Source organism: Dromaius novaehollandiae, chromosome 5 (genome assembly GCF_036370855.1).
Source record: "Dromaius novaehollandiae isolate bDroNov1 chromosome 5, bDroNov1.hap1, whole genome shotgun sequence".
In the NCBI taxonomy this organism is placed as follows: domain Eukaryota; kingdom Metazoa; phylum Chordata; class Aves; order Casuariiformes; family Dromaiidae; genus Dromaius; species Dromaius novaehollandiae.
In genome coordinates, this window is record NC_088102.1 from 28,449,762 (window position 1) to 28,471,210 (window position 21,449).

At 35.5% G+C, this 21,449-nt stretch overlaps 1 protein-coding gene across 5 annotated transcripts in view; it reads right to left on the reverse strand.

The window, feature by feature from the left end:
- The window catches only part of MIPOL1 (mirror-image polydactyly 1), a 197,764-nt gene that overhangs the window by 173,495 nt on the left and 2,820 nt on the right, over positions 1-21,449 (reverse strand). For 2 of the 5 annotated variants that reach the window (XM_026120288.2, XM_026120284.2), the window contains exon 2: positions 9,218-9,342. The exons of the other annotated variants lie outside the window; for them this stretch is intronic. The gene's annotated coding sequence lies outside the window, so the exon portion shown is untranslated. The remainder of the gene's footprint in view (positions 1-9,217; positions 9,343-21,449) is intronic. 5 annotated transcript variants of the gene reach the window in all.

The window sequence follows — 21,449 nt, forward strand, 5'->3', positions numbered from 1 at the left end:
AAACAAAATATTTTTCTTTAATCCCTATTTTGGAAAATGGCCAAAACCTCCTCAGCTGAAACTTACAAAAACATTATCTTCATCCAGTCCGAAGGAAATATCTACTGTGAATAAAAAAAGTCTCCACCTAAAATGTTAAATGTTTTGCAAGAGTTATAAACAACGGAAAACTTAGAGAAGAGACTCTTTCAAAGACAAGTGAAGGACAGTTTTAAGCACAGGCAGAACTATCAGATCCCCCATAATGAAACCATTACTATTAACTCTGTCATTTCTGTTCTCATTCAACTAATGAAACATTTCAGCATTTTTGGAAATATATTTCTAGTGGAAAAAAAAAAAGTTCTAGCTCCACAATCTTGTCATCACTTATTATGAAATACAAGATGGAATAAAGAAGCTGGAGCCTTCTTTATGTAAAAAGCCTTACTTTGTTTAAAACAAAAAATCCTTTACTGTGCTTTCAAGAAAGGTCATTTTAAAACCTTCATAAGCACGTTATTTCAGCCAGAAACAGGAAACTAATTTAGAGTGAAGGGCTTTAAAAATTCCTCTGAGGACACATACTACAAAGAGGTTCAGCTACGTTTAGGGTCACATAACTGATAGAAAACTGACATAACTCAGAGCTTCTAAGCCAAAAACAAAACAAAAACAAAAACAACAAAAAAACAAACAGGTTCTTTCCACTAAGTCCATAGGGCAAAAAAAAATCAACAGGAAGAAAAAAATTTTCCTGAAAAAATTTAAGGCCTGGAATTATCTAGCCAGTTTCAGCCAGATTCTTTTCTTCAGTTGTTTGCAGAAAGAAACATTAGTTCAATATTCTTTTCTTTCTTGCAACTTCAATATGAATGTAGATATTTTATCCTAATTATTCTTTGATTCAAACTACATTTAAAATGTTTTCACTGCAAACACTCGACACCCGAGGTAAAAAGAAGAAATTAAGTTAGGTTTCAGAGAGCTGAGACATCAGCTGAATCTTGGCCCTACAGCAGTTATTCCTGGGTGGAACAAAACAGCCCTAAATCCACTTACTAGACAAAGGAGGCAAAATTCTTACTTAGCACTTCTGAAACCCAGGTTTGTTTTGATGACTGCTTTCTCATGCACATAATCTTGCTGAACAATTTGAGGCTTGTTTGTCAGTGCTTCTGGGCATTACAATTCTCACTGCTTCACGACACTAAACAAAATAAAAAAAAAAAAAAAAAACCCAAAGCCCCACACTTTACACCAACAGAAACATAGATAAAACACAAGATAAAAAGGGAAGAAAATCCTCACCAACAGTTCAATAATTCAGAACAATATTCTGGAGCTGCAAGGTTTGTAGACTCCAGGTTTTTAATCTTGCTTTTCGTGCTGAAGGAGTACATTACAAGGTTAGGAACTTGCACTAGGATGGCTGCTATGCCTAAACACAGCATTAGAAAAACTTCTTAATAGTTTCCTATTTCACATCAAACTAGGAGGAAAGAAGGGAGAAAGTCTTTTGGAATATTTCTTTACCACAGGCAACTTTTCTTTAACATTTTATGACCCAATGCTGTCAAAAGCAAACCTTAACACGTTTATCAAAATTTAATGTAAAAGAGCAAAAGAGTTCTTACAGTGGACTTCAATGTACTTCTTTTAATTTCTTCAAAACTTCAAGATCATAGCATCTAACCAGTTATTTTCCCTTGTAAAAATATATGCTGATAAATTGCAACCCTCCTTTCTTTTCTATTTCACCATACTCCCTGTTCTTCAGTTGGATTGTGCATCTACTGAGCAGACAGGTTTAGGAAAAGAGGCACTGCACTTTGGTAAGCTGGCAGGCTTTGCCTTATATAATTTACCTAATTGGAAAGTGTTGATCCTGCCTGAAAAGAGTTAAGCGGGTTTAATTTACTCAGCATATTGAACTTCACTGAGACTTCTTCTTTTTTTAATCAAAGATACTCACTTCAAAAAGCCAAATCTAAGAAAAAAGGCAATTTAGCACTTAAAGATTTTATACTCTACTTTTCGGACAGGCTGAAAAACACAGCTACTCCCAGGAATCCATTAATATACATCTCCCTAAACACTTGTTTCACTAGACATTTGAAAAGCCCAGACACCATACAACTAGCAAACTATTCTTCCCATCATATTTTTTTTAATCATAAAACTACTGAAATGGTTTTGTTTAAAAGTATTTCTGAGAACATTAGTTAATTCTTACAAACTTCTTTAGAATGGAGGTTACACATTAGTCTGAATAGATTTCTATTGCAGCTGGAACAAAATTCTGCTTTTACTCACAGTATCACATTTCTGACCTGTATTAGTTAAACTATAGAGCTGCAGATGTACAGACAATTTCATAATTTGAGTAATCTCTCTGAAAGCCTAGATGACTATCATTGGAAAGAAAGTATAATATATAACACTGAATGTGTTCTCAATAAAGTATCTATGTTTTAGTTTTAAGATGTACTTGGAAAACATATATTACACCAAACAGAAAACATATAAGACATAACATGTACATATATGTACAAGACATATAACTATAAGGGCACTTTGATTTGATAGTAGCCTATGTTATTTTTATTTGGTTTTAACTCATAATTTTGTGGCATATTTTAAAAGCCTATATATAAAGTTGCACGTGTAAGATAGTGAATGCTTGCCAGAAGAGTTTTACACACAGGAGGGTTTTTGAAATATAAAAGATACTTTTAAATATGAAGGGAAATATAATTTCTGCCTAATATTTAGCAACCTTCAGATACCGTGACTCCACTTCAGATCCTGAAAAAACATTCTGGAGACAAATATTAGTCTACCACAGGACAGTGAAAAAGAGGCACAAAATTACATTTCAAGGGGAAACTATTTTAATTAGTTACCTTGTACACCTGCACAGCAGTCACCTTCAGTAGAGTGTGGGAAAAACTGTTACACCCCACAACCGTGTTTACTTTTACTACCATAAAACTTTGAGTCCACAAAGCAGCAAGCTGAAGTTGGCTCCAAGCCACATTTCTATCACCCTACTTTCATGCTACTCTAGTCCAGCAAACTATACCCTTACAACACCCTTAACTGGCTGACTGTACACCCCAGGAAAAGGAAGTCTGTTGCTATATTAATTATATTGTAATCCATAACCTTTATGATCAAGCAATCCTTCGGGAGTGTTCCATTCTTTTATACTGTCAGGGTGCAATGAAAGAAGCAGTGGACTGGGTAAATCCATGCCAACTGTTCTTCTAGCAGTTGTATCACATCATAAATGGACTCATGATCCTGAAAGAAATCCCATAGCAACAAAAAGAAAGAGGAGGCAGTAACCTCACAGGGCGTTTCATTTCCTGTCAGTCCTCCTGAAGTTTCAATGTTTGCCATCTAGAAAGCAAGCCCAATTACACTGAGAAGCAGACCTCAAAGATCTCAGCTGGAACATCATCCTAACAAATTAAAGCTGCTGAACTAGTGCCTTTGCAGAGGCTTACAAAGTGCCATAATTTCACACTTGTTAAGCCAGATGACACACAAACCCCTGTATTTTGAAGTCTATGCAACAAACCAAAGATCCAGATCACATCAGAGATCCTGATCCTTTTACAGCGCCTTTTCCTTTGATGGAACAATTTACAAGCTTATAAAGAAACTACAACTTCTAAAGAGGACGAAAGACCATTTGAAACCTAAACACTTGGCTAGAAGAACTGTTCAGTGACATCAGATCAGCACTCTAGGGATGCTGAATCACTATGCACTGCCACTACATTCTGACATGAGTTAATGCAGGTAATAGCGGCAAATCAGTGACCTCAGAGACAATAGTCCAGAAAATCTGGAGCCCGTAACAAGTAACAGATGTGGAAATGACTATTTTTATAGAATACGGGTGACTGATAAAGACATGCCTTGGAAGCCTATACTTCCTAAAAACATCCAACTTCACAAAATATGTCAGATATAGTTACGGTTTTGATGAAGTGGATGACATCTTCAGAAGTCTATTTCTTATCATCCTAGGATTCAACAGCTCCAATACACTATATATGAAAAAAACAAACAAGCAAACAAAAAAAATATGTCACTGAATGTTACAGCTTATTTATATTTGTGGTTGTGGCAAATTGAGTGGCAAGTCATTTCATTTAGCTCTCTCTCGGTTTTGAATTTTAGCTTGGGATTTGGCTGGACTAGAGGACCTCCAGGGCTCCCTTCCAACCTCAACCATTCTGCGATTCTGCGATTTAGAACATCTCACATTCTTTAGATCAGATTGCTATAGATGAGAGGCAACTGAGGCATGTAAGAATGAGCCACCTCCTTACAGGATTAAATTGCCTGCACAGAGTTTGTTCTCCGTGAGGACCTAGAATTCATTTTATTATCCTACCAAATCTGAAAAATAGTTAAATTTCTTTCTCTTCAAGATATACCAGAGATCTATTCTGGATAAAAGAAATCTTCCCAATAGAAGACACACCCAGGCCTACGTTATTACATTTACACACAAACATACACACATACACACACACAATTTTGGTAAAGTGGCATTTTTTGAATGCAATATAGCCAACCTGAGCTAGGAGGTATTTCATGTAGTTTACTATTGTACATGCAAATTTACCTTTGCTGACAGTTTTTTATTTTGGCTGAAATAAATACATGTGAAGTAAGCTTTGCCACTACAAAAAGTGACTGCTGTATATTTTGGGGGTGGAAAGGGTGAAGGGAAAGAAGAGGGAAAGAGAAGAAAGCAGTCTTAGTACTGCCCTCTGGTTTACAAGATAATTTCTGACAATTTTCTCCACAAGTGGCAGCTCTTTCAATTGAAGATTTACAGCACAGCATATAAAACAGACCTAAAGGTTGCTGGGATAACAGAAGTTCTTTTATATTCATCCTTAACATGTTTTTTTTTCTTTTTTTTAAATGGTGCCATCAGAGGGAAAAGCAAGTTCCATCAGAGAGCTGCAGCAGAAGAGCTGCAAGTTCTTTCCCATTGTTGCAATAAGTTTGTACTGGTTCATGTTTCTGAAGTTCTCTTCATCAGTAAATGGAACAGAAATGTAACAAAAAGCCCCAAGCATCCTGACTGTCTATGCAGGGAGGGCTCAGAAGCAGCTTTGGTTAATAAGGGGTTTCCTGCAAACTTCTTTCAGATTATTTTACTTGAAAACACATTTATACGCTGTCATTATTACCAACAGTTTTCATACATTGTTTGAGATATGTGAAACACTGTGAAGGATAAAGAGGTTTCATCCTTTAAAAAAAAAATTACTAAAATGCCATAACAGAACAAAAATATATTTCTTCAAGGACTGTGTGTAGTATATGAACCAACATGTTTCCATTAAATTTCTTTGACCAACCCTCTCCCCAACGACCCCCACCCCAAAAAATCATGCGCCTGTGCTTAGCTGCAAAATAGATTACTTAGAAAAGATTTGTTAAGCTATGCTGATAAACTGCTTCTCAGCCATTTTTGCCAAGGCAGCATCTTGGCAATTTGTTAAGAATGCCAAGGATATTGCAAAACTATACACAAAGGAAAATGTTGAAGAATTAGTAATTCAGGCCACGATTTCTCTTTAAAAAGTATTGACTAATACATATCTGTTGATAATAATTTTTTTTTTTTGCTTTTTGTAGAAATTATTCAGAGCTTTTCTTATTTGTAGAAATCTTTACTTTGGTTGTGAACCATTTAACAGTACACAAAAAACTGAAGTTACAGTAAAGGTCTACTTAGTAAGACAGTAAGGTTTCCCAAAACTTAAAACAGAGGCTAGCAAATATTGTTTTCTGATATGGAGCAATATATTACAGAAACAGGCTCTTAAATCACAGGCTTCATACTCTACATAAGATTAGGATCCCATCAACTGTAGGTCCTGTACACATGAGGCTGTTTGAACAGGACCAATCTAATTTCTTAGTGTTATCCCAAGAACAGTTCCATTTTCATGTAGTGCTTTAGCATATTTTTAATTAATCTCTTTTTAATAAAGACATGTTAACATGGCTACTGGTTACATGTGGGAGGACATCAGGAGAAAATATTCACTCCTTTGAAAAACCAAAAATATTCAAATCTCTAGCATTATAATGAAAAGTAAAGAATATATAGTGGGAAAGATGGTGCTTATTAGTTTCATTTTATTCACTATATATTTCCCACAGAACTAATGTGTTGCAAGGGAAAGGGTTTCCAGCTACTGACCTTGGCATTCATCAGGACCATACTGTGATTTATACTGAGAATTCCAAGCCTTTATCTGATCTTATAAATAAATGTAAAATACATAAAACAATTATCCTAGTATAAAATTGAATTTTATCTCTCTGTAATCAGCTTTTGTCTATGCTACATATTCCTATGTTTGAATACAATTCAAAATTAATAACAGCTATAATTTATTTTCAGACTTCTCATTATCTTGACACTTTAACAATCATTTTTTATATACTCAGGCTTTAATTTTATCTAGGGCTTCACCCCACAGTTGATTTTTAGACATGTAGAATGTATTCCCTCTGAATACCTTTTCAAGGAATAAGCCTGTTAAAAGAATACATTTCCCCTTTAGCAGACCAAAATACAGTATAAAGAAATAATGGGATTTTATAACATAGAAAAACATCAGATTAGAAGAGAATATGTAACAGTACATGTAAATGACAGAAAAAAAACCAGATGTTAGAAGGAATAACAAGTTAGAGCGAAGCTGGTTAAAAACTTGCAATGACTCTTTTTAGAGATTCCTTGCTTCTGGAAGTTGTATTAATCAGTGACATAAGCCTTATCTCTAGTATATTGATATCCGCAGCATATAAGATTTCAAAAGGTGAATGAAATCCAAAAATGTTCCTTTATGTAAGCAGCAACTGGAAGGGTCAGAAGAAATCATCTGTTGGCAGATTCTCGCTTACAATTTCAACATTATGAAGACCTATATCTCTTCCAAACTTTTCATGTATTGCTAATATAATAGTGCTAAAAATCTAGTAAAATAAACTTGTAAATACTCTGATGAAAGTACACCAACTTCCCAAGCTGACTGAGAAAGATATATAATAGGATACTAAGTATATTGCAACTCATATTTAAAAACGTTCATACAATTGTATTATCAAGTGCTTTGTTCAGTACTTCATCCCGTCCTCTACATTCCAGAGTAGAGCTCTGAAGTTGGTGACTCTGGAAAATTATTAACAGGCAGCTTAGATTTTTATTATTATTGAAAAGAATAACCAGGGAGTTGTTTCCCATTTTTTCCCATTATTAAAAGAGAGGCACAACTTTTAATTGAATGCCACAGCATTAGCAGTTTGGCATAGAGACCAGTCTAAGCTGGATATGAGTCTTTCAGTGGTTCATGAAAAATCACATCACTGGGCATCGTTTTGGGCTTAAATATAAGTTATATAAATGGACCAACCTAACAGTTTTCTTTCTTTTTTATAGCAAGCATTAGTTAACATGTCTTCAACTAACCATCCCCTATGTTTTATTACTCTATACATACACATGTCGATTTCAAAGAAAGTCAGGTGTCTCAAGTCAAGTTCTCACTGCCATGCTGGCTCAAGCACTTTTTTTGCAAGCACTACAATTTATACAAAAGCTTTATTTTAAGCAAAGGAAAAGGCCCAGGAGAAGAGAAGATCACAAGAAAGTTCTTTCATCTAAGGAGACAGATCTGAGCCAAGTTTGGAAAACAAAACCAATTCAGCAATGCCAAAAAAAAAAAAAAAAAAAAGCCAGTTCAGCCATGCCATATATACACAAATACACACAGTACAGCATTAAAAAAATCCTGAAGAGATTTTGATGAATAAATATGAAGAACAACACAGCTGCGTGGGTGGATAGCAAAGTTGCAACTTCACATACATGGCAAGCAGAACGCCAGGATCACTGCTATTCTGCCTAAAACAAGGCAACTGGTTACACCAGTGCCTCCTGTACACTAACAGTGGAATTCCTTCATGTTTGCACCAAACTAAGCTGGTCACTTGGCCTTGGTCACTAAAGCAGGAATGTCATAACCATGGTGGTCTAGTCTGCTATAGGTAAAAACAGCACACCCCAAAATGAGTGTCCCTGGGTCTGGAATGGGCATGGGTCAGGATGAGGCATGTTCAGGAAGCAGTCCCTTGAATAGCTTGTGATAAAGGCATGGTGAGAAAGTAATATGAAAGAACACTGTAGTTAACTGAATAATAGGTTAAAGAAAACAAACAGTATTTTCGCAGCTTGGTATTTATCTGTGAACTGCTGGTGCAACTCTATGCTTGACAGAAAAGCTATGAAGCTCTCGGTAGCTTGACAAGAAAAGCTACAAGCTTGAATGAAATGTTCAGCTTAAGGCATTAGAATAAATCTGATGACTGATGTGTTACTGAACGTGACAGGCTGTCATTCGTTTTAAACAGGATCTCTGCTAGGATGTATTGAAAGCAGTTTTTTCCCCATCACCTTAAACATACTAAGGGTTTTCCCAATGAAATCTGGCTAATCTATTAAGACAAATGACCTAGTCAAACTATTGTCATTTAAATAAAATAATGAAATAGCCATTCATTTGCTTAATTCATGCTGACACTATACTTCTGCAATTAAGTTATATCCAGTGCACAAAGGTATATAACAAAAGTGATTACTCTTTCTTCCCAAATTAACTATAAAGTTGTAAGATATGAGCAAATAAGTGATTAAAGCAGGTTATCTGAGACCTATTCTTGTAGGCAGTTTAATATAGGGAAATAACAAATTGTTTATCCATTATCAAAGCAGTTAGATACATTCTTAACTGACAAAGGAAAACATTTCTAGTACTATCTTTTTCATATCATCAGCAGATTTTATTCAAAAAAAATAGGTACAGATGTTCTCCAATAGCTTTTACAAATTAAGAAAAAATGATTAATGGAAGTCTTACAGTAAAATTATACTGCAACAGATAGCTAGAGACAGATTAAAACCCACTAACTCTAGTTTTAATCTGCCCAGATACTAGAAAACAAAGTTTAAAATACTAATACATGCATGCATTTAATTATTTTAAATACACATATATACACACACACTGTTATACAAACAATCTAAAATAAATAAAAAATTCATGTGGGAGGAGACTTACGCTATTTTAAAAACCATACAAGCAGCAAAAAAAAAAAAAAAAAAAAACACAAACAAACAAACAAAAACAACCTTTGTCAAGTAAAGAGCTGGGCTTGAATCAGAATATCCTTGCTGTAACAGACCATAAATAGCTGCTGAGGCAATCACTGCAATGCATCACCATCTCCTTCTGAAGGCAATGATCCCAAACTATCCTACAAACTAGTAAAAACAGTAAAAAAGAGGTTTTTTCCATCTGCAATCCGTGCCTTATATAGAGAGAACTCGCAAAACTGGTCATTGTTGGAAAAGTAGTGATAACGTCAGTTTGAACCACAGTGCATTTACAAAGCTAAACAGGGAAGCACGCACAATAACTCCCCAGTTTGTATAATCTGCTGCTAAAGGGGAACAAGAATCAAACCACCACCAAATTCATTCGAATTTTAGAAATGGCTGTATGCCACAGGTGTATACAATTTAAAGTTTTTTTAGCTGTTGAGTGAATTTCCGCTCTTAGGTGGTTGATTTACATACAACTAAAATTTCTTATCACACCTTTGGAAGAACAGTATAGTCTATATTGTCTACCTCATAAATGTGAGTATCAGACCAATTTATCTTGCAAGGTCCCCTTACTGCTATGCAAGATTGCCACAATTAGGGGTAATCAGCCCAGTAGGAAATCGGTTTCTAGGCATGGGCCAGATTGTAAGTATATACTACATATATTTTATTGCCAGTACAGAAGAACTGACGTTTTGAAACATGCTTTGTACTTAATCTAGTGTGCTTATGCATCTGAATGACTGTTAAACTCTGAATATGAAAGCTTAGCCCTGTTCTAATGTATGTGGTGCTATGTTCGGGAATGCTTATCCATACCAGTACATATGAGATAGAAACAACATTCTTCTATTTACAACAGTAGCTGTAGCCTCATTAAGACAACAATGAAATTATCAGTATGGACTATGAACATTTCCTAGTTACACATTTCTGTAGTGGCATCTACTTTGACTGTGGCTCACTGGAATCTGCTACTGAGACAGACTTACCACCATAGTGAAACAGAGTACTTTTTAACAGGAGCACTTCCCAGTCTAGGACAGGAAGTCAACATTCTGTACTGTTAAAGTACAGGGGAAGAGCTAATACCAACATTCTACTATAAAAGCCACCACGTCATGTGATTAATTAAAAACAAACAAACCAACCACACACTGAACTGCTTCCCACAACGTTAGAGATTCCCTTGGAAAGAATACTAGAAAAGCATCAAGATCTACTGAATCTACCACTGAGCCCAACAGCCATTTTCTCAGGTATTAAAACTAAGGTTTGTGTTACATTTACTTTTGTTTTAAAAATAACTGTAAGCAAGGCTGTTTTTTCCAGTGACCGTTACTGTTACCGGTTTTGAAACGGACAGAAACCCAACCACCTGCAGTGACTGATAAAAGGTACATACTACTGATCTAAGGTGTTGATGCTAGTGTTCTCCTTCCTTAACTCTCACCTTTTAAAGTGGAATAGAAAAAGACTGAATCTTTCCAAACACTAGTTTTTCATATGTCAAACTGCAATGGCTAACCAAAGAGATATTAAGATGGAGGGCTCAGAAGTCCTACAGCTAAGGCACATATTTAAGCTATAAGAAGCTCGAGGACCTCAAAATAGTCCTGCACACAAGACTGCAATTGTCTAGGTGTTCCTCCTCCCCCAACCCCATTTGGATTCAGAAACCACTCGGACCTCAGACCTTTTTCAGCCATTTTCTGTGTTACATCAACATAGCAGATCACAAGTCTCTGCAAAACGTAGTTTGTTGTGTTTTGCACAAGTTCTTCAAAGGGCTCAGTTCCCATAATTTCCTTCCCCACTTAATGCAACAGGCTAACAACAACAACAAGTAGAAGTGAAATCTCAGTTTATTTTAAAGGTAATCATCAGTAGGTCTTTGAGGCACCCTGAGCAGTCAGGAGAAAAATCTATTAATTCTGCTTATATCATAATTTGGAATTAAACTGTTTCGATTACCATCTGAGACTTTTTAGAGCAAGAGACAATTCTGGATATTAGGCCATCCAGAATTCCACCAGAAGTAGAACATGTTAATGGTCCATAAGCTAACTGGTGCATATTATCTCTTTTCCACATCACTCAGGGACAGTACCCTCTGGAGCAATTTTTGGTTTTGCCCATCACAAGCGAGCTACTAGAATGCATTTCTGACTGTGTTGCTGTAAAATGACTACAGTTAAAAACCAAAAAACAACAACAAAAAACTCACAGTATGATGGACACCTCCTACCATAGTTCTTCAAGATAGGGAATTCTTCAGTAACCGCTTCAGTTTCTCTGTCTTTACTGAAATTTGCAGCTCATGTCCATTGCTATGAATCTTTGCATAGACACTGTAATAGATTCTGGTAGTGACGGTAAGCCTACACTTTCCTTCACAGCTCATTAAACCAATGAAACATTTTTACCTCTCCCTTGCCTGTCATGACATACCATACCTTGTGGCAGCTGTCTCAATCTTAACAAAGCCTATTTCTATACCTTATAACACCCTATTTTCATTTCCTAGACCTGTTATTGCATGAAACAGAATCTCTTTCTTTAGAGTTAGTCTAGAAGCTCTGGTTCTTCCCAAAACTTCTCACAATTCCTAGTCAAACATTTCTACTGTCTTCCCTATGTCAAAATATCAGACCTTGCTATAACCTCTTCTGTTAAACATTACCTGCATTTCCCTGCTAAGTTTATCATGCACTACATATGATCTAAATGGCTCTCAAAAGAATCGGTGTTGATACATAAGATATGCTGCACACACAGATGCGGTCTCAACTTTCTTCAGGCAACCGCCTAATTCTACTGACACATCAAGCCATAGAAAAATGTTTGTCATCAGTCATCTTTTCATGGGGTTTTCCCTTTACTGGCAGGCACAATTCTTTTTTCTTTTTTTTTCCCCTTAAGATTTTTAATACCAACAAGTTTAATGAAGTTTTGTATTTTTTCCCCACACTTTTTAATGATCAATAAGTACACCCATCCTGTTAATACTTTCACTCATTTCATGTTTCATATGAAATTATCAAGCTTTTTTTGGTTAAGTGTAAACTGTCCTTAAAATGTAATTTTCAGGACAATCTGGCTTTTCATCTCTATCTTGTATTTTAATGAAAGTTTTCCTGTTTACTCAGACTTTGCCTCAAACAGTTCGGTTCCCTCTCCCTCCAAAGAAAATGCTCCTTTAACAAGAACATGAGCTGAAACTTAATAACATATAATACATTTAAATTTACATCATTTCCTTGAAGGGCGTAAGATTATTATATAAGCACTCAAACCAAAACTTTACACTCTTCCAGAGCTTTTCTTTTTGTGCTAGTATCACTGCTTCTGGCACCACATTGCCTTTTACACTTGTCCAAATAACACACATTTCACTGTTTCAGGTAGATAGTATTTGCTTCTAGCATTGCATTGTCCTGGGCAATATCCTTGGTACCATCATCATGTTTATATAAATTTTGTTGATGTTTGAAAAAAGGATAACAGCTATTGCTGGACACTTGAACTTCTAGTGTTTTTCCACCATCCGTTGCTGCAATAAATACTTTTTTATTTTTCAGTTAGGGAGAAAGGAGGTTGAGAGAGTTGACATTTCTCTGTTCTTCTTTCTAACCCTCTTTCCTCTAGCACCTTAGTTTTTCCTGTGTATTCTTTAGTATTAGTGTGATTTCTATCCACACTACAAATTAAAGCCTACACTGCAAGAGCATCTTTCATGGCACAATTCTAATTACTCTGTCAGGGTTAGTTTGGGGTTTTCCAACACTAACTGTTTTGTCCAGATATCGGATCTCTTCTCTCCTCAAAACTGCAAGTTTGTAATAGCTTTTAGCCTTAACTCAATTTTTCCCATGCTTCTGTGTGTTTTTTTTGTTTTTTTTTGTTTTTTTTTTTTTTACACTCTACTTAAAAACACACTGCTCGTCTGTTTCATGGATGGACTTCAGAACACATCAAACATTTTAACACAGTGGTCTGATAAGGCTGACTGTACACAGTTTGCCTAAAAGAAACAGTATTTGAAAAACATCAAGCGCCTCAGAAAAAAACATTGTCAAGATAAGGCTACCTTCTAACTGCCTCCATTTTCACTACCATTTGTTGATAGCAGATACATAGAGAAATCAGAGGTAACTTCAACTGAATGTCTGACAGAAACCCACTTTGTTAGGGCCCAAGCTCTAACACCACAAGCATGTAAAATGAACTTTATTTGCATAATATGGCAACTGCTTCTGATTCTTCTAGAAGAATCCTAAAGCTATAATTCTCAAACTACCAGTGTTAGTAAAGGCATAATTAAACTAAATCAGAAACACTAGCATGTACTCAGAGTATTACTTATTCTTTGTAAATTAAACCAAACAGAATATTAATATAATACTCAAAGCATAGATACTTAGCCAGAGGAAGTATAAAGAGACAAAAATGAATGCATCTGCAAATTTTAGTTTCAGTGACTAAATAAAAATTCAAAGAATATAAAAACATGACCACTCTAAAGCTGGCTTAGACCAACAAAAAGCGTGATTATCCTAAAACACACCAAAGATGGCTTAACATATATTGTTAGTGCCAAAGCTACACCCTGAAACTTCATTTGAACATAAAATTTCAATGCAGTGACCAATTGCTGCACAAAAGTCAAATTACTTCCATAAATTTATTTTAAAATGGCCATAATTGACACTGGCACAAGCAGATCATATCTATATCAATTTTTATATCCAAGTAATTTTAAAATGTAAGTGCAACTAAGCTTCTAGTGTCAAACATGCTTTTAGAAATATACAAAATGTTTTTCATAATGGATTCTAAAAGAAATTGTTTTTTAAATGCACAGAAGTAGTTGTAACTTGGAATGCTGTCTAGAGTTCACTCTCCAAAGAGCAACAGCTCTCTACATTTGAGTGACGTTAGTGCTCTACCACAGCTTGCTAGTGCATCATGTTAAAAAAGATCCCATAACTTCATTTTTTGCAAGCCATAAGCAAAACTGGTTATTAACCATCAAAAACAGACAAAGCAAACCAAAAGACACCATTTCAGCAGAATTCTAACCCAATATATATATATTTTTTTGGACAAATGCTTTCACAATCTTATGTTTAACCCCTTTCCCTGATGTCAGAATAAGTTTCATACATATAATGAACAGCAATACAGAAACACATTTCCAAAGCTTATTTCAGACTGCAATTTAAAATCATATATACTCAGACAGATCTGCAATCTTTGCAAATGACTTAATTTTATTTTTGGGATATGAGGTACTGCACAAGAGTGTCACTGCACAAAGCTATTAGTCAGAGCTAGAACAATTGGGACTCACACCCTTCCCATTGTTTTGAAATGCAAACATAAGTCACTTGGAACTTCAAGTAAGAAATGCGGTGTATTTGTTATACAACAATTGTGTACATGTTAGAATAACAGAATAGTCCTAATCTGCCAGATTTTTCAAATAAATATATACTTACAGTAAAAAAAAAAAAAACTTACTCCTTCTCCTTTTAAAAAGCATTATCCTCCTCTCTCCCTTTAATAATAAATAGAACTGTATCATCATGTTTTCAAACAAAATTAGTACCTTGCTATTTAGCAACTATTCTCACACTGGAGTGAGTAATAACTAGTCTACATATAAAAACTCATCAGGTAAACTGATTCTGAAGAAGTTGTAAACAACTTGCATTATTTTGACATTCTTAAGAATTTTACAAATGACCCAAGGGGATTTGTCAACAAACCAAGTCCATTAACACTATCAATTAGTTGAACCGCATATCACAATGTCTGGATGATGGTGTGCACTTCCGCCATGCAAATTTTGAATGTTTAAGATTAGCTACTGCTGATTTTGACTTTACGAACTGTGTCACTCAACAGTTTTCAATATTCAAAAATATAGTTTCAAAAGGATTAACATGTACAGTTAACATTTGTGAAAAAACAAAAATACAAAGCCAAACCCCAAAACTTAAGTTTTAAAAGCACATTCTTCTGCTTTGTAAGTTTAAGAGCTTCCCACACTCACTGTTTTCAATGCTTTCAGTCAAGATTCCTCTAATGACTAGCAGTTGACCCAAAATTTAACTCAAAAGGGAAAATGCATTACGCATCAAACTCTTCAGGCAAGCTATCATATTAGCAACATTCTAAAACACATCAATGTATTTCACCAGATCACCTGCCCCGATGAACACCGGGGGGAAACCCTAAGCATCCTAACTCAGGGGCGCTGGCTTTATTTGTGCATTCCATATTAAAACATTAATTTTAAAACCACATTCAACTATTACGTATAAATAAAACATATTACAGATAATATACTCAACAACTCTTTTCCTTTCTTGCTCTTCGGGGACAGAGGAGGCAGGTATTCTCACCACGCACTATTTAACAGGGTCGCTGTTGGCACAGGGCTCCATCTAGCGGTTAGCGATAATGAATACCTATGATAAAACGTCGTCGGGAAAAAAAAAAATTCTCAACAGCTTGAGACTCTCAACCATGTTTAGCATGAGATCATGCTACAGAACAGGGTCCACAGCACAAGGCAGAAGCAGCGCTACTACTACTACACAGAAGCTCCCATAGTTACTTAAAGTAGTTTTAAACAAGCTTACTACAGTCACTGTGTAGCAACAGCTAAGAAAGCAGTGCCCACACAGCTAGCAACCACATATAGATAATAAGGGCCAACTGAATGGCCCACCAGACACCCCAATTCTGTTCTGTAAGACATGTCTCACAAGGTCAGCGGCTAACTTACAGACTTGGCACAAGGTAAGACATGGTGTAGGAAAAGGACAGCGAGCTCCACAACTCTTTAAAATCTCCCCCCTCCCCTCTGCCAATCAACATCAAATTTAAGCCAGCTAAGCAGAGCTTACTATACGAGGCAGAGGAACAATGAGGTCAGGGCAATGGAATCATGGAAATACTTAACACCCCTTGCTCTACCTGTACATCTGGCTGCAGGAAAAGATGAGAGAAATTTAAGCAGGAACACTTGGAAAGAACCAGCAGACAGTTGCAGTAAGAAAGCAGGAAGGGAATGGGGAGTAACAGAGCACAGGCACTACAGAATATCCTCTAAAGCTGTGGAGGCAAAACCGGAGAACAAGGATACCAGGGAGCTCGCTCTGTTCCACTTGTGGCCCAGTTAATCCAACCTTTTCCCAATTTTGCTTGTCCTCTTAAAACGCTAGCTGAAGAGATAAGCGGACAAGTATCCTACAGTGAACTGAGGTGGAACATAGGAGAGCTGCATAACATTACAGAGTAAGAACAAAATGCTTCCCCACCACCACCCTTAAGACTTGAGGGAAAAGCAAAATCTAATGGTTATAGTTGGCCTTTTTATTTCCTAAATTTTAAATCAAGCTATATTTTAAAGTACAGCTGAAAATAACTATAGGATTGCTGATGTCTCTTTAAGGAACACTGACATCAGTACAGGCTATACTTAACAAGGATATAGGTGTGGAACTACATCCTTTTTCATCATATGTAGTCAGGTGCAAAGAGAAAAGCTTAACTTCAAGATTCCTGTGGTCTAATAAAAATAAATATCATTGCAAACAGAGCCAAGAGTGTAGATTTAATAAATGCTGTTTGTTTTTCTTTAGATACAGATCACGTGAACTGAGATATTTAACTAATTCAAGATGCATTTTTATCCTATCTTAAACTGTTGACAATATCAGCAGGCTCATGTTATCCTGATAAATAGCAAAAAATAATAAATAACAGAAAAAAGTCAATTAACATGTTTGAAAATAGATTAAAATTATCTAAATACTCAATTGTTCTCCTTTAATGACACTAGAAAATTGAATGGCTATTACCTGTATCACTCATCTAATAGTATTGGTAATAAAGGAAATTAACATCAGAAAATATTTTTATGGCTCTGTCAGGGAGATTATTTCACTAGCCTTTAAACTACTCTTTGTAAAGTATATTTCAACTGCTGTTCAACTAAAACTGTACAATTTTACTAGCACGCTCTCATCTGCCCAGTGGATATAAGCTATGTATGCACTATTTTTACACCGTTTTAAGTAGATAGAATTTTTTTAGTTTCTAGATGACATACAGGGAGCACTGAGATTCTGGTTTATGTTCCATGATCAACTAAAGGTCTAATTCAAATCCCTACAAAGTCAGTCTTTCACATTCAGAATTTGAAGGATATCTTTTATATAAAGTCCATATTGGCAGCTGGTGCTTTGTGTTCTATTTGTACAAATAACTCCTTACCCCATCATAAACAAAAAGGAAAAGCAAGCATCGCAAAATTATGTCATAAGAAAACAGAACTTTTTTTTAAACAGAAAAAAATCAATGCCTGACAAAATTTGTCTAAACTTCCAACAAATGTTTTAGAATTATGCTTTTCATATTGGAAACCTCAAAAGACAGTAGCACTTGGAGGTGCTTTCAATCTACACTCTACCCTATATCATTCAGGGATAAACAGTGAAAATAGAACAATCAAATGCTTATGCTTTCTAAAGGCACTGTATGCCAGGCCTTCCAGGTTATAAGACATACTGAAGAACAAAGGAAAACTTCTATTTGGTTTTCCTACTGCTGGCCAAGACAGTGAAGAAAACAGCTGTTCCTACTGCCAACCAGAATAATCTTCCTTTGATGCCATGGATTAGCAGGTAAATTTTTCTTCAATCTCCTTGAAGACAAAACGTGGAGCGACACAACTGCTCCCTGCTTAGAAAACAATGGTGAGAAACAAGTAAGTCTTGCTACCTCAATAGTTAAAAGGGAAGGAATCAAATGGTCTTTGAGAGAGAGAACGGCAAGTCAAGGCCACACAAAACAGTGTTTCTGGCAACCAGTACCTTAATTCTGCTCCTGTAGTTCAACTGAGTAAGTTTCCAGCCATAATTATTACTATTTCTTTGTGATACAAAACAGAGAAAAAATGCTGTGATTTATCTTCTCTGTAGGTAAAAGAGGGTTCTTCTTTTCCCTTTTTTCACTACAAAGAAAGTGATGGTGGTGTTTTATCTGAACTAGGAATGTATCCAAAATAAAAAGCTAGAATGCCAGTTAGTTAGTATTACTTTTAGAGGTCGCTTTTTTTAGGCCTCTAGTCACTTTAAAATCTGCAATATTTGCATTATTTTAAAAGTCAGCAAAAAACTTACAACATATCTTAGAAGTTTTGCTGGAAGCCTTATAGTGCCTTTTCCTTCATTATACAGAAGATACCAAAGAACAAATTGCTCATATAGTGCTTGCATTGAGCTCTTCTGATAAGGGAAGCCATGTCCTAATATTCTGATGCAACAGAAGATTGCCTCTGTGTGTGTACTTGTACATATACATACAACAATACATACAACCACACCAGATAAGCATGATGAAAAACATTTGTTTCTCATGCTTCTATCTAAAACCCATATAACCTAGTTAACACATGCTTACTACTGAGCACCTAATGCTGCAAAATCCAATAAAACCTTAAATTTCTAGTTACTTGAATTTGAATCACAAGGATACCACATCTTATAAAACAGAATCCTAAAACAAGTCCAACTAATTCAAAGAATTCAGAAATTCAGAACTTGAGAAAAGATGAATTTTGCCTTTGTAAAAGCAATACTAATAACTTGATTATAGTTACTTAAATTATATACATCCTGCAGCAAGTAGGAGTGACAATATCTAGATGGGATATGGCATTATGATATGTATCTTCATTGCGTTTCACCATCTAACCTCTCTCAGAGGTCACACAACTAGCTGTTCATTTTAAAATATCTATCATTTTATATAGTATTTACGCCCACAAGTAAATACCACCATTGAGAGAAACCAAATATTTTAAAAATTCAGTAAAAATACTTTCCTTTTATATCACTCTTCCCAATGGTATTGAAATAGGCAGTAGAATGTCTTAGAATAATTTTCTGATTATTCTCAGCGTTCTCATTGTCTAATTACACTCATCCAGAAACAACATTTTTTCCTGCTAAATAAGCCTATCTTTTTGCCAGTCAATTAAGCTTCTAAACATTAAGTTAAATGCATAGGGAAAACAATTAACAATACCAGTATAAACTAGAGTTTTACTTCCTATCATATGTAACATTAAAGCAGCAAGAATGGTTCAATTTTCTCATCTGCTGACAAATTAGAACAAGAAAAGGGAAGGGGATCAAATATATATTTGGAAACAGAGTACTGAAAGAAATCTAAAGCAGAGCTCATTACTCCGAAAGTAAACAAGCCAAGGACATCTAAAACAAAAATTAAGAATCAGAATACAAATATTTATACATGTATTTAAGTTCATGCATTTAAAATGGAAACAAGGGACAATAATTTAAGCTGTGCATATGCTCTGCAACAGAAGTATTTTAATACTTTTGATTTCCATGCATACCAACAAACACGATTCAGAAAGCTTTATACCTTTTCATCAAGCCAATTTAAGCTTAGTACCCCTTGTCAAACTGACTGAAATACTTGCTCTGGTATAATATAATTTAATTCTCACACAAACATACATATTTACACACACAAACATATACAACCATGATACTTTTTCAGCATTAAATATACTCTTTAAAAGTGGACATTCATAAGCCAAGGTACAAGTTAAAATAAATTACTAGACCTGTGTATTTTTAGAAGACTACTAAAAATTCAGTCTGTTTGCTTCAAGTACATCAGTCTTTGATCCCCCATTAAATTCTCTCACAACAGAGCATAAGATAGCATTTTCAGAGCATTCTGAAAGGAACTGCCACCCCCTTCTTCCAAAGAACTGATCAATAACAAAACATTTTAATCCTTCTTTATTCTAACACTACATTACTGAAGCAGATCAGATTTTTCACTTAACATTTACATTAGAGCATGGATAGCTGGAATATTACTATTTAAATGAATATATAACTCAAAGATCAAATTCTGTCTTCAACAGATTTACATAAAAAGACAAAAAGGGTAACATTTGTCTACCAGCATGTTACATGGATCTCCTCAACTCAATTTATTATGGATTTCATAGTGCAAAAATTAGTGCCCTCCAGGAACTGAACTCATTACCAATTACTTCTTCCAAACCTACAGCGTAATCCCATGTTGCTTCAACTGATGAAAGTTCTGCCATTCACTTGAAGACAAGCTGGACCTGTCCCCAGTTTGCTATTCAGGAGACCATAAATCGGTATCATAGATGCTGCTTGACTTCTTTCCAATAAGGGGGGGGAAAAAAAAAAGAATCGTTCTCAAGTATTTTATTCCCTGCTAAAACTGAGAGCAACATTTTTATGATAATTGTAACTATACACAAACCACCATCAGAATTAGATGTCTTTTTCCAACATGAACTTTTGGAATAAATTTCCACAACAAAAATGGCAAACACTGATTCTGGTGGTATTCTGCCTGCCTTTTTCTTTTAAACTGTAAATTAAAAAAAAAAAAAAGAGAGAGAGACAGACAGATAAATATCATGACCTGTACCCTGAAAGCAATGCCCTAACAAGCAGCTATTACTTACGTATCAGTAGAGGACTCCCTTCTCTTTGTGACAGGGAAGCCTAACAGGTTGACATATATCAAAGTGTCAGCTGCATCCCTGATTCTGAGTGGATTTCCTTCATTTTTAAGGAGTAAAAGTTTAAATACTGAAGGGTAAGTACAGAAATGAGCTGACAAGTCTCAAAACAATGTATAGGACTACTTTCTTTTAAAAGTTGCCTCTACCTGAAAAGGCATAATTACTTGTCTACAGGGTGACTTGTTTTCATTTTTGACATTATGTTACAGAAACATTGCCTGGCCATCTGCCTCACACAAATGAGGGAAGTCAGGTGTTGGATCTTCTCATGGGTTTAGGCCACATGGCCATGGACACTGCTCAGTCACTCATCCCCTCCCCTACTACATAACCCACAGAAGCATCCCATGCCCAACTCACAGCAAGCATACAGATATCCTCTCACTGGTCACCTGATCCAATAGACTCCTTTTCATATGCCTGTACTAGAAGAGCACTGGCAAACAAACAAACAAAAAACCCCAAGCTACACAAGTGTTCTGGTGGTCAATATAAAGCCTGGCTGTCACAATAATGAACTGAACCACAGAGATTTAACTTCTCTGGAAAGCAAGAAATAAATGAGACAGTATCTTTGATGAGGCTCAGTCAGTTATAATGGTGCACAATAAATAAGACAATAAATTTTCACAG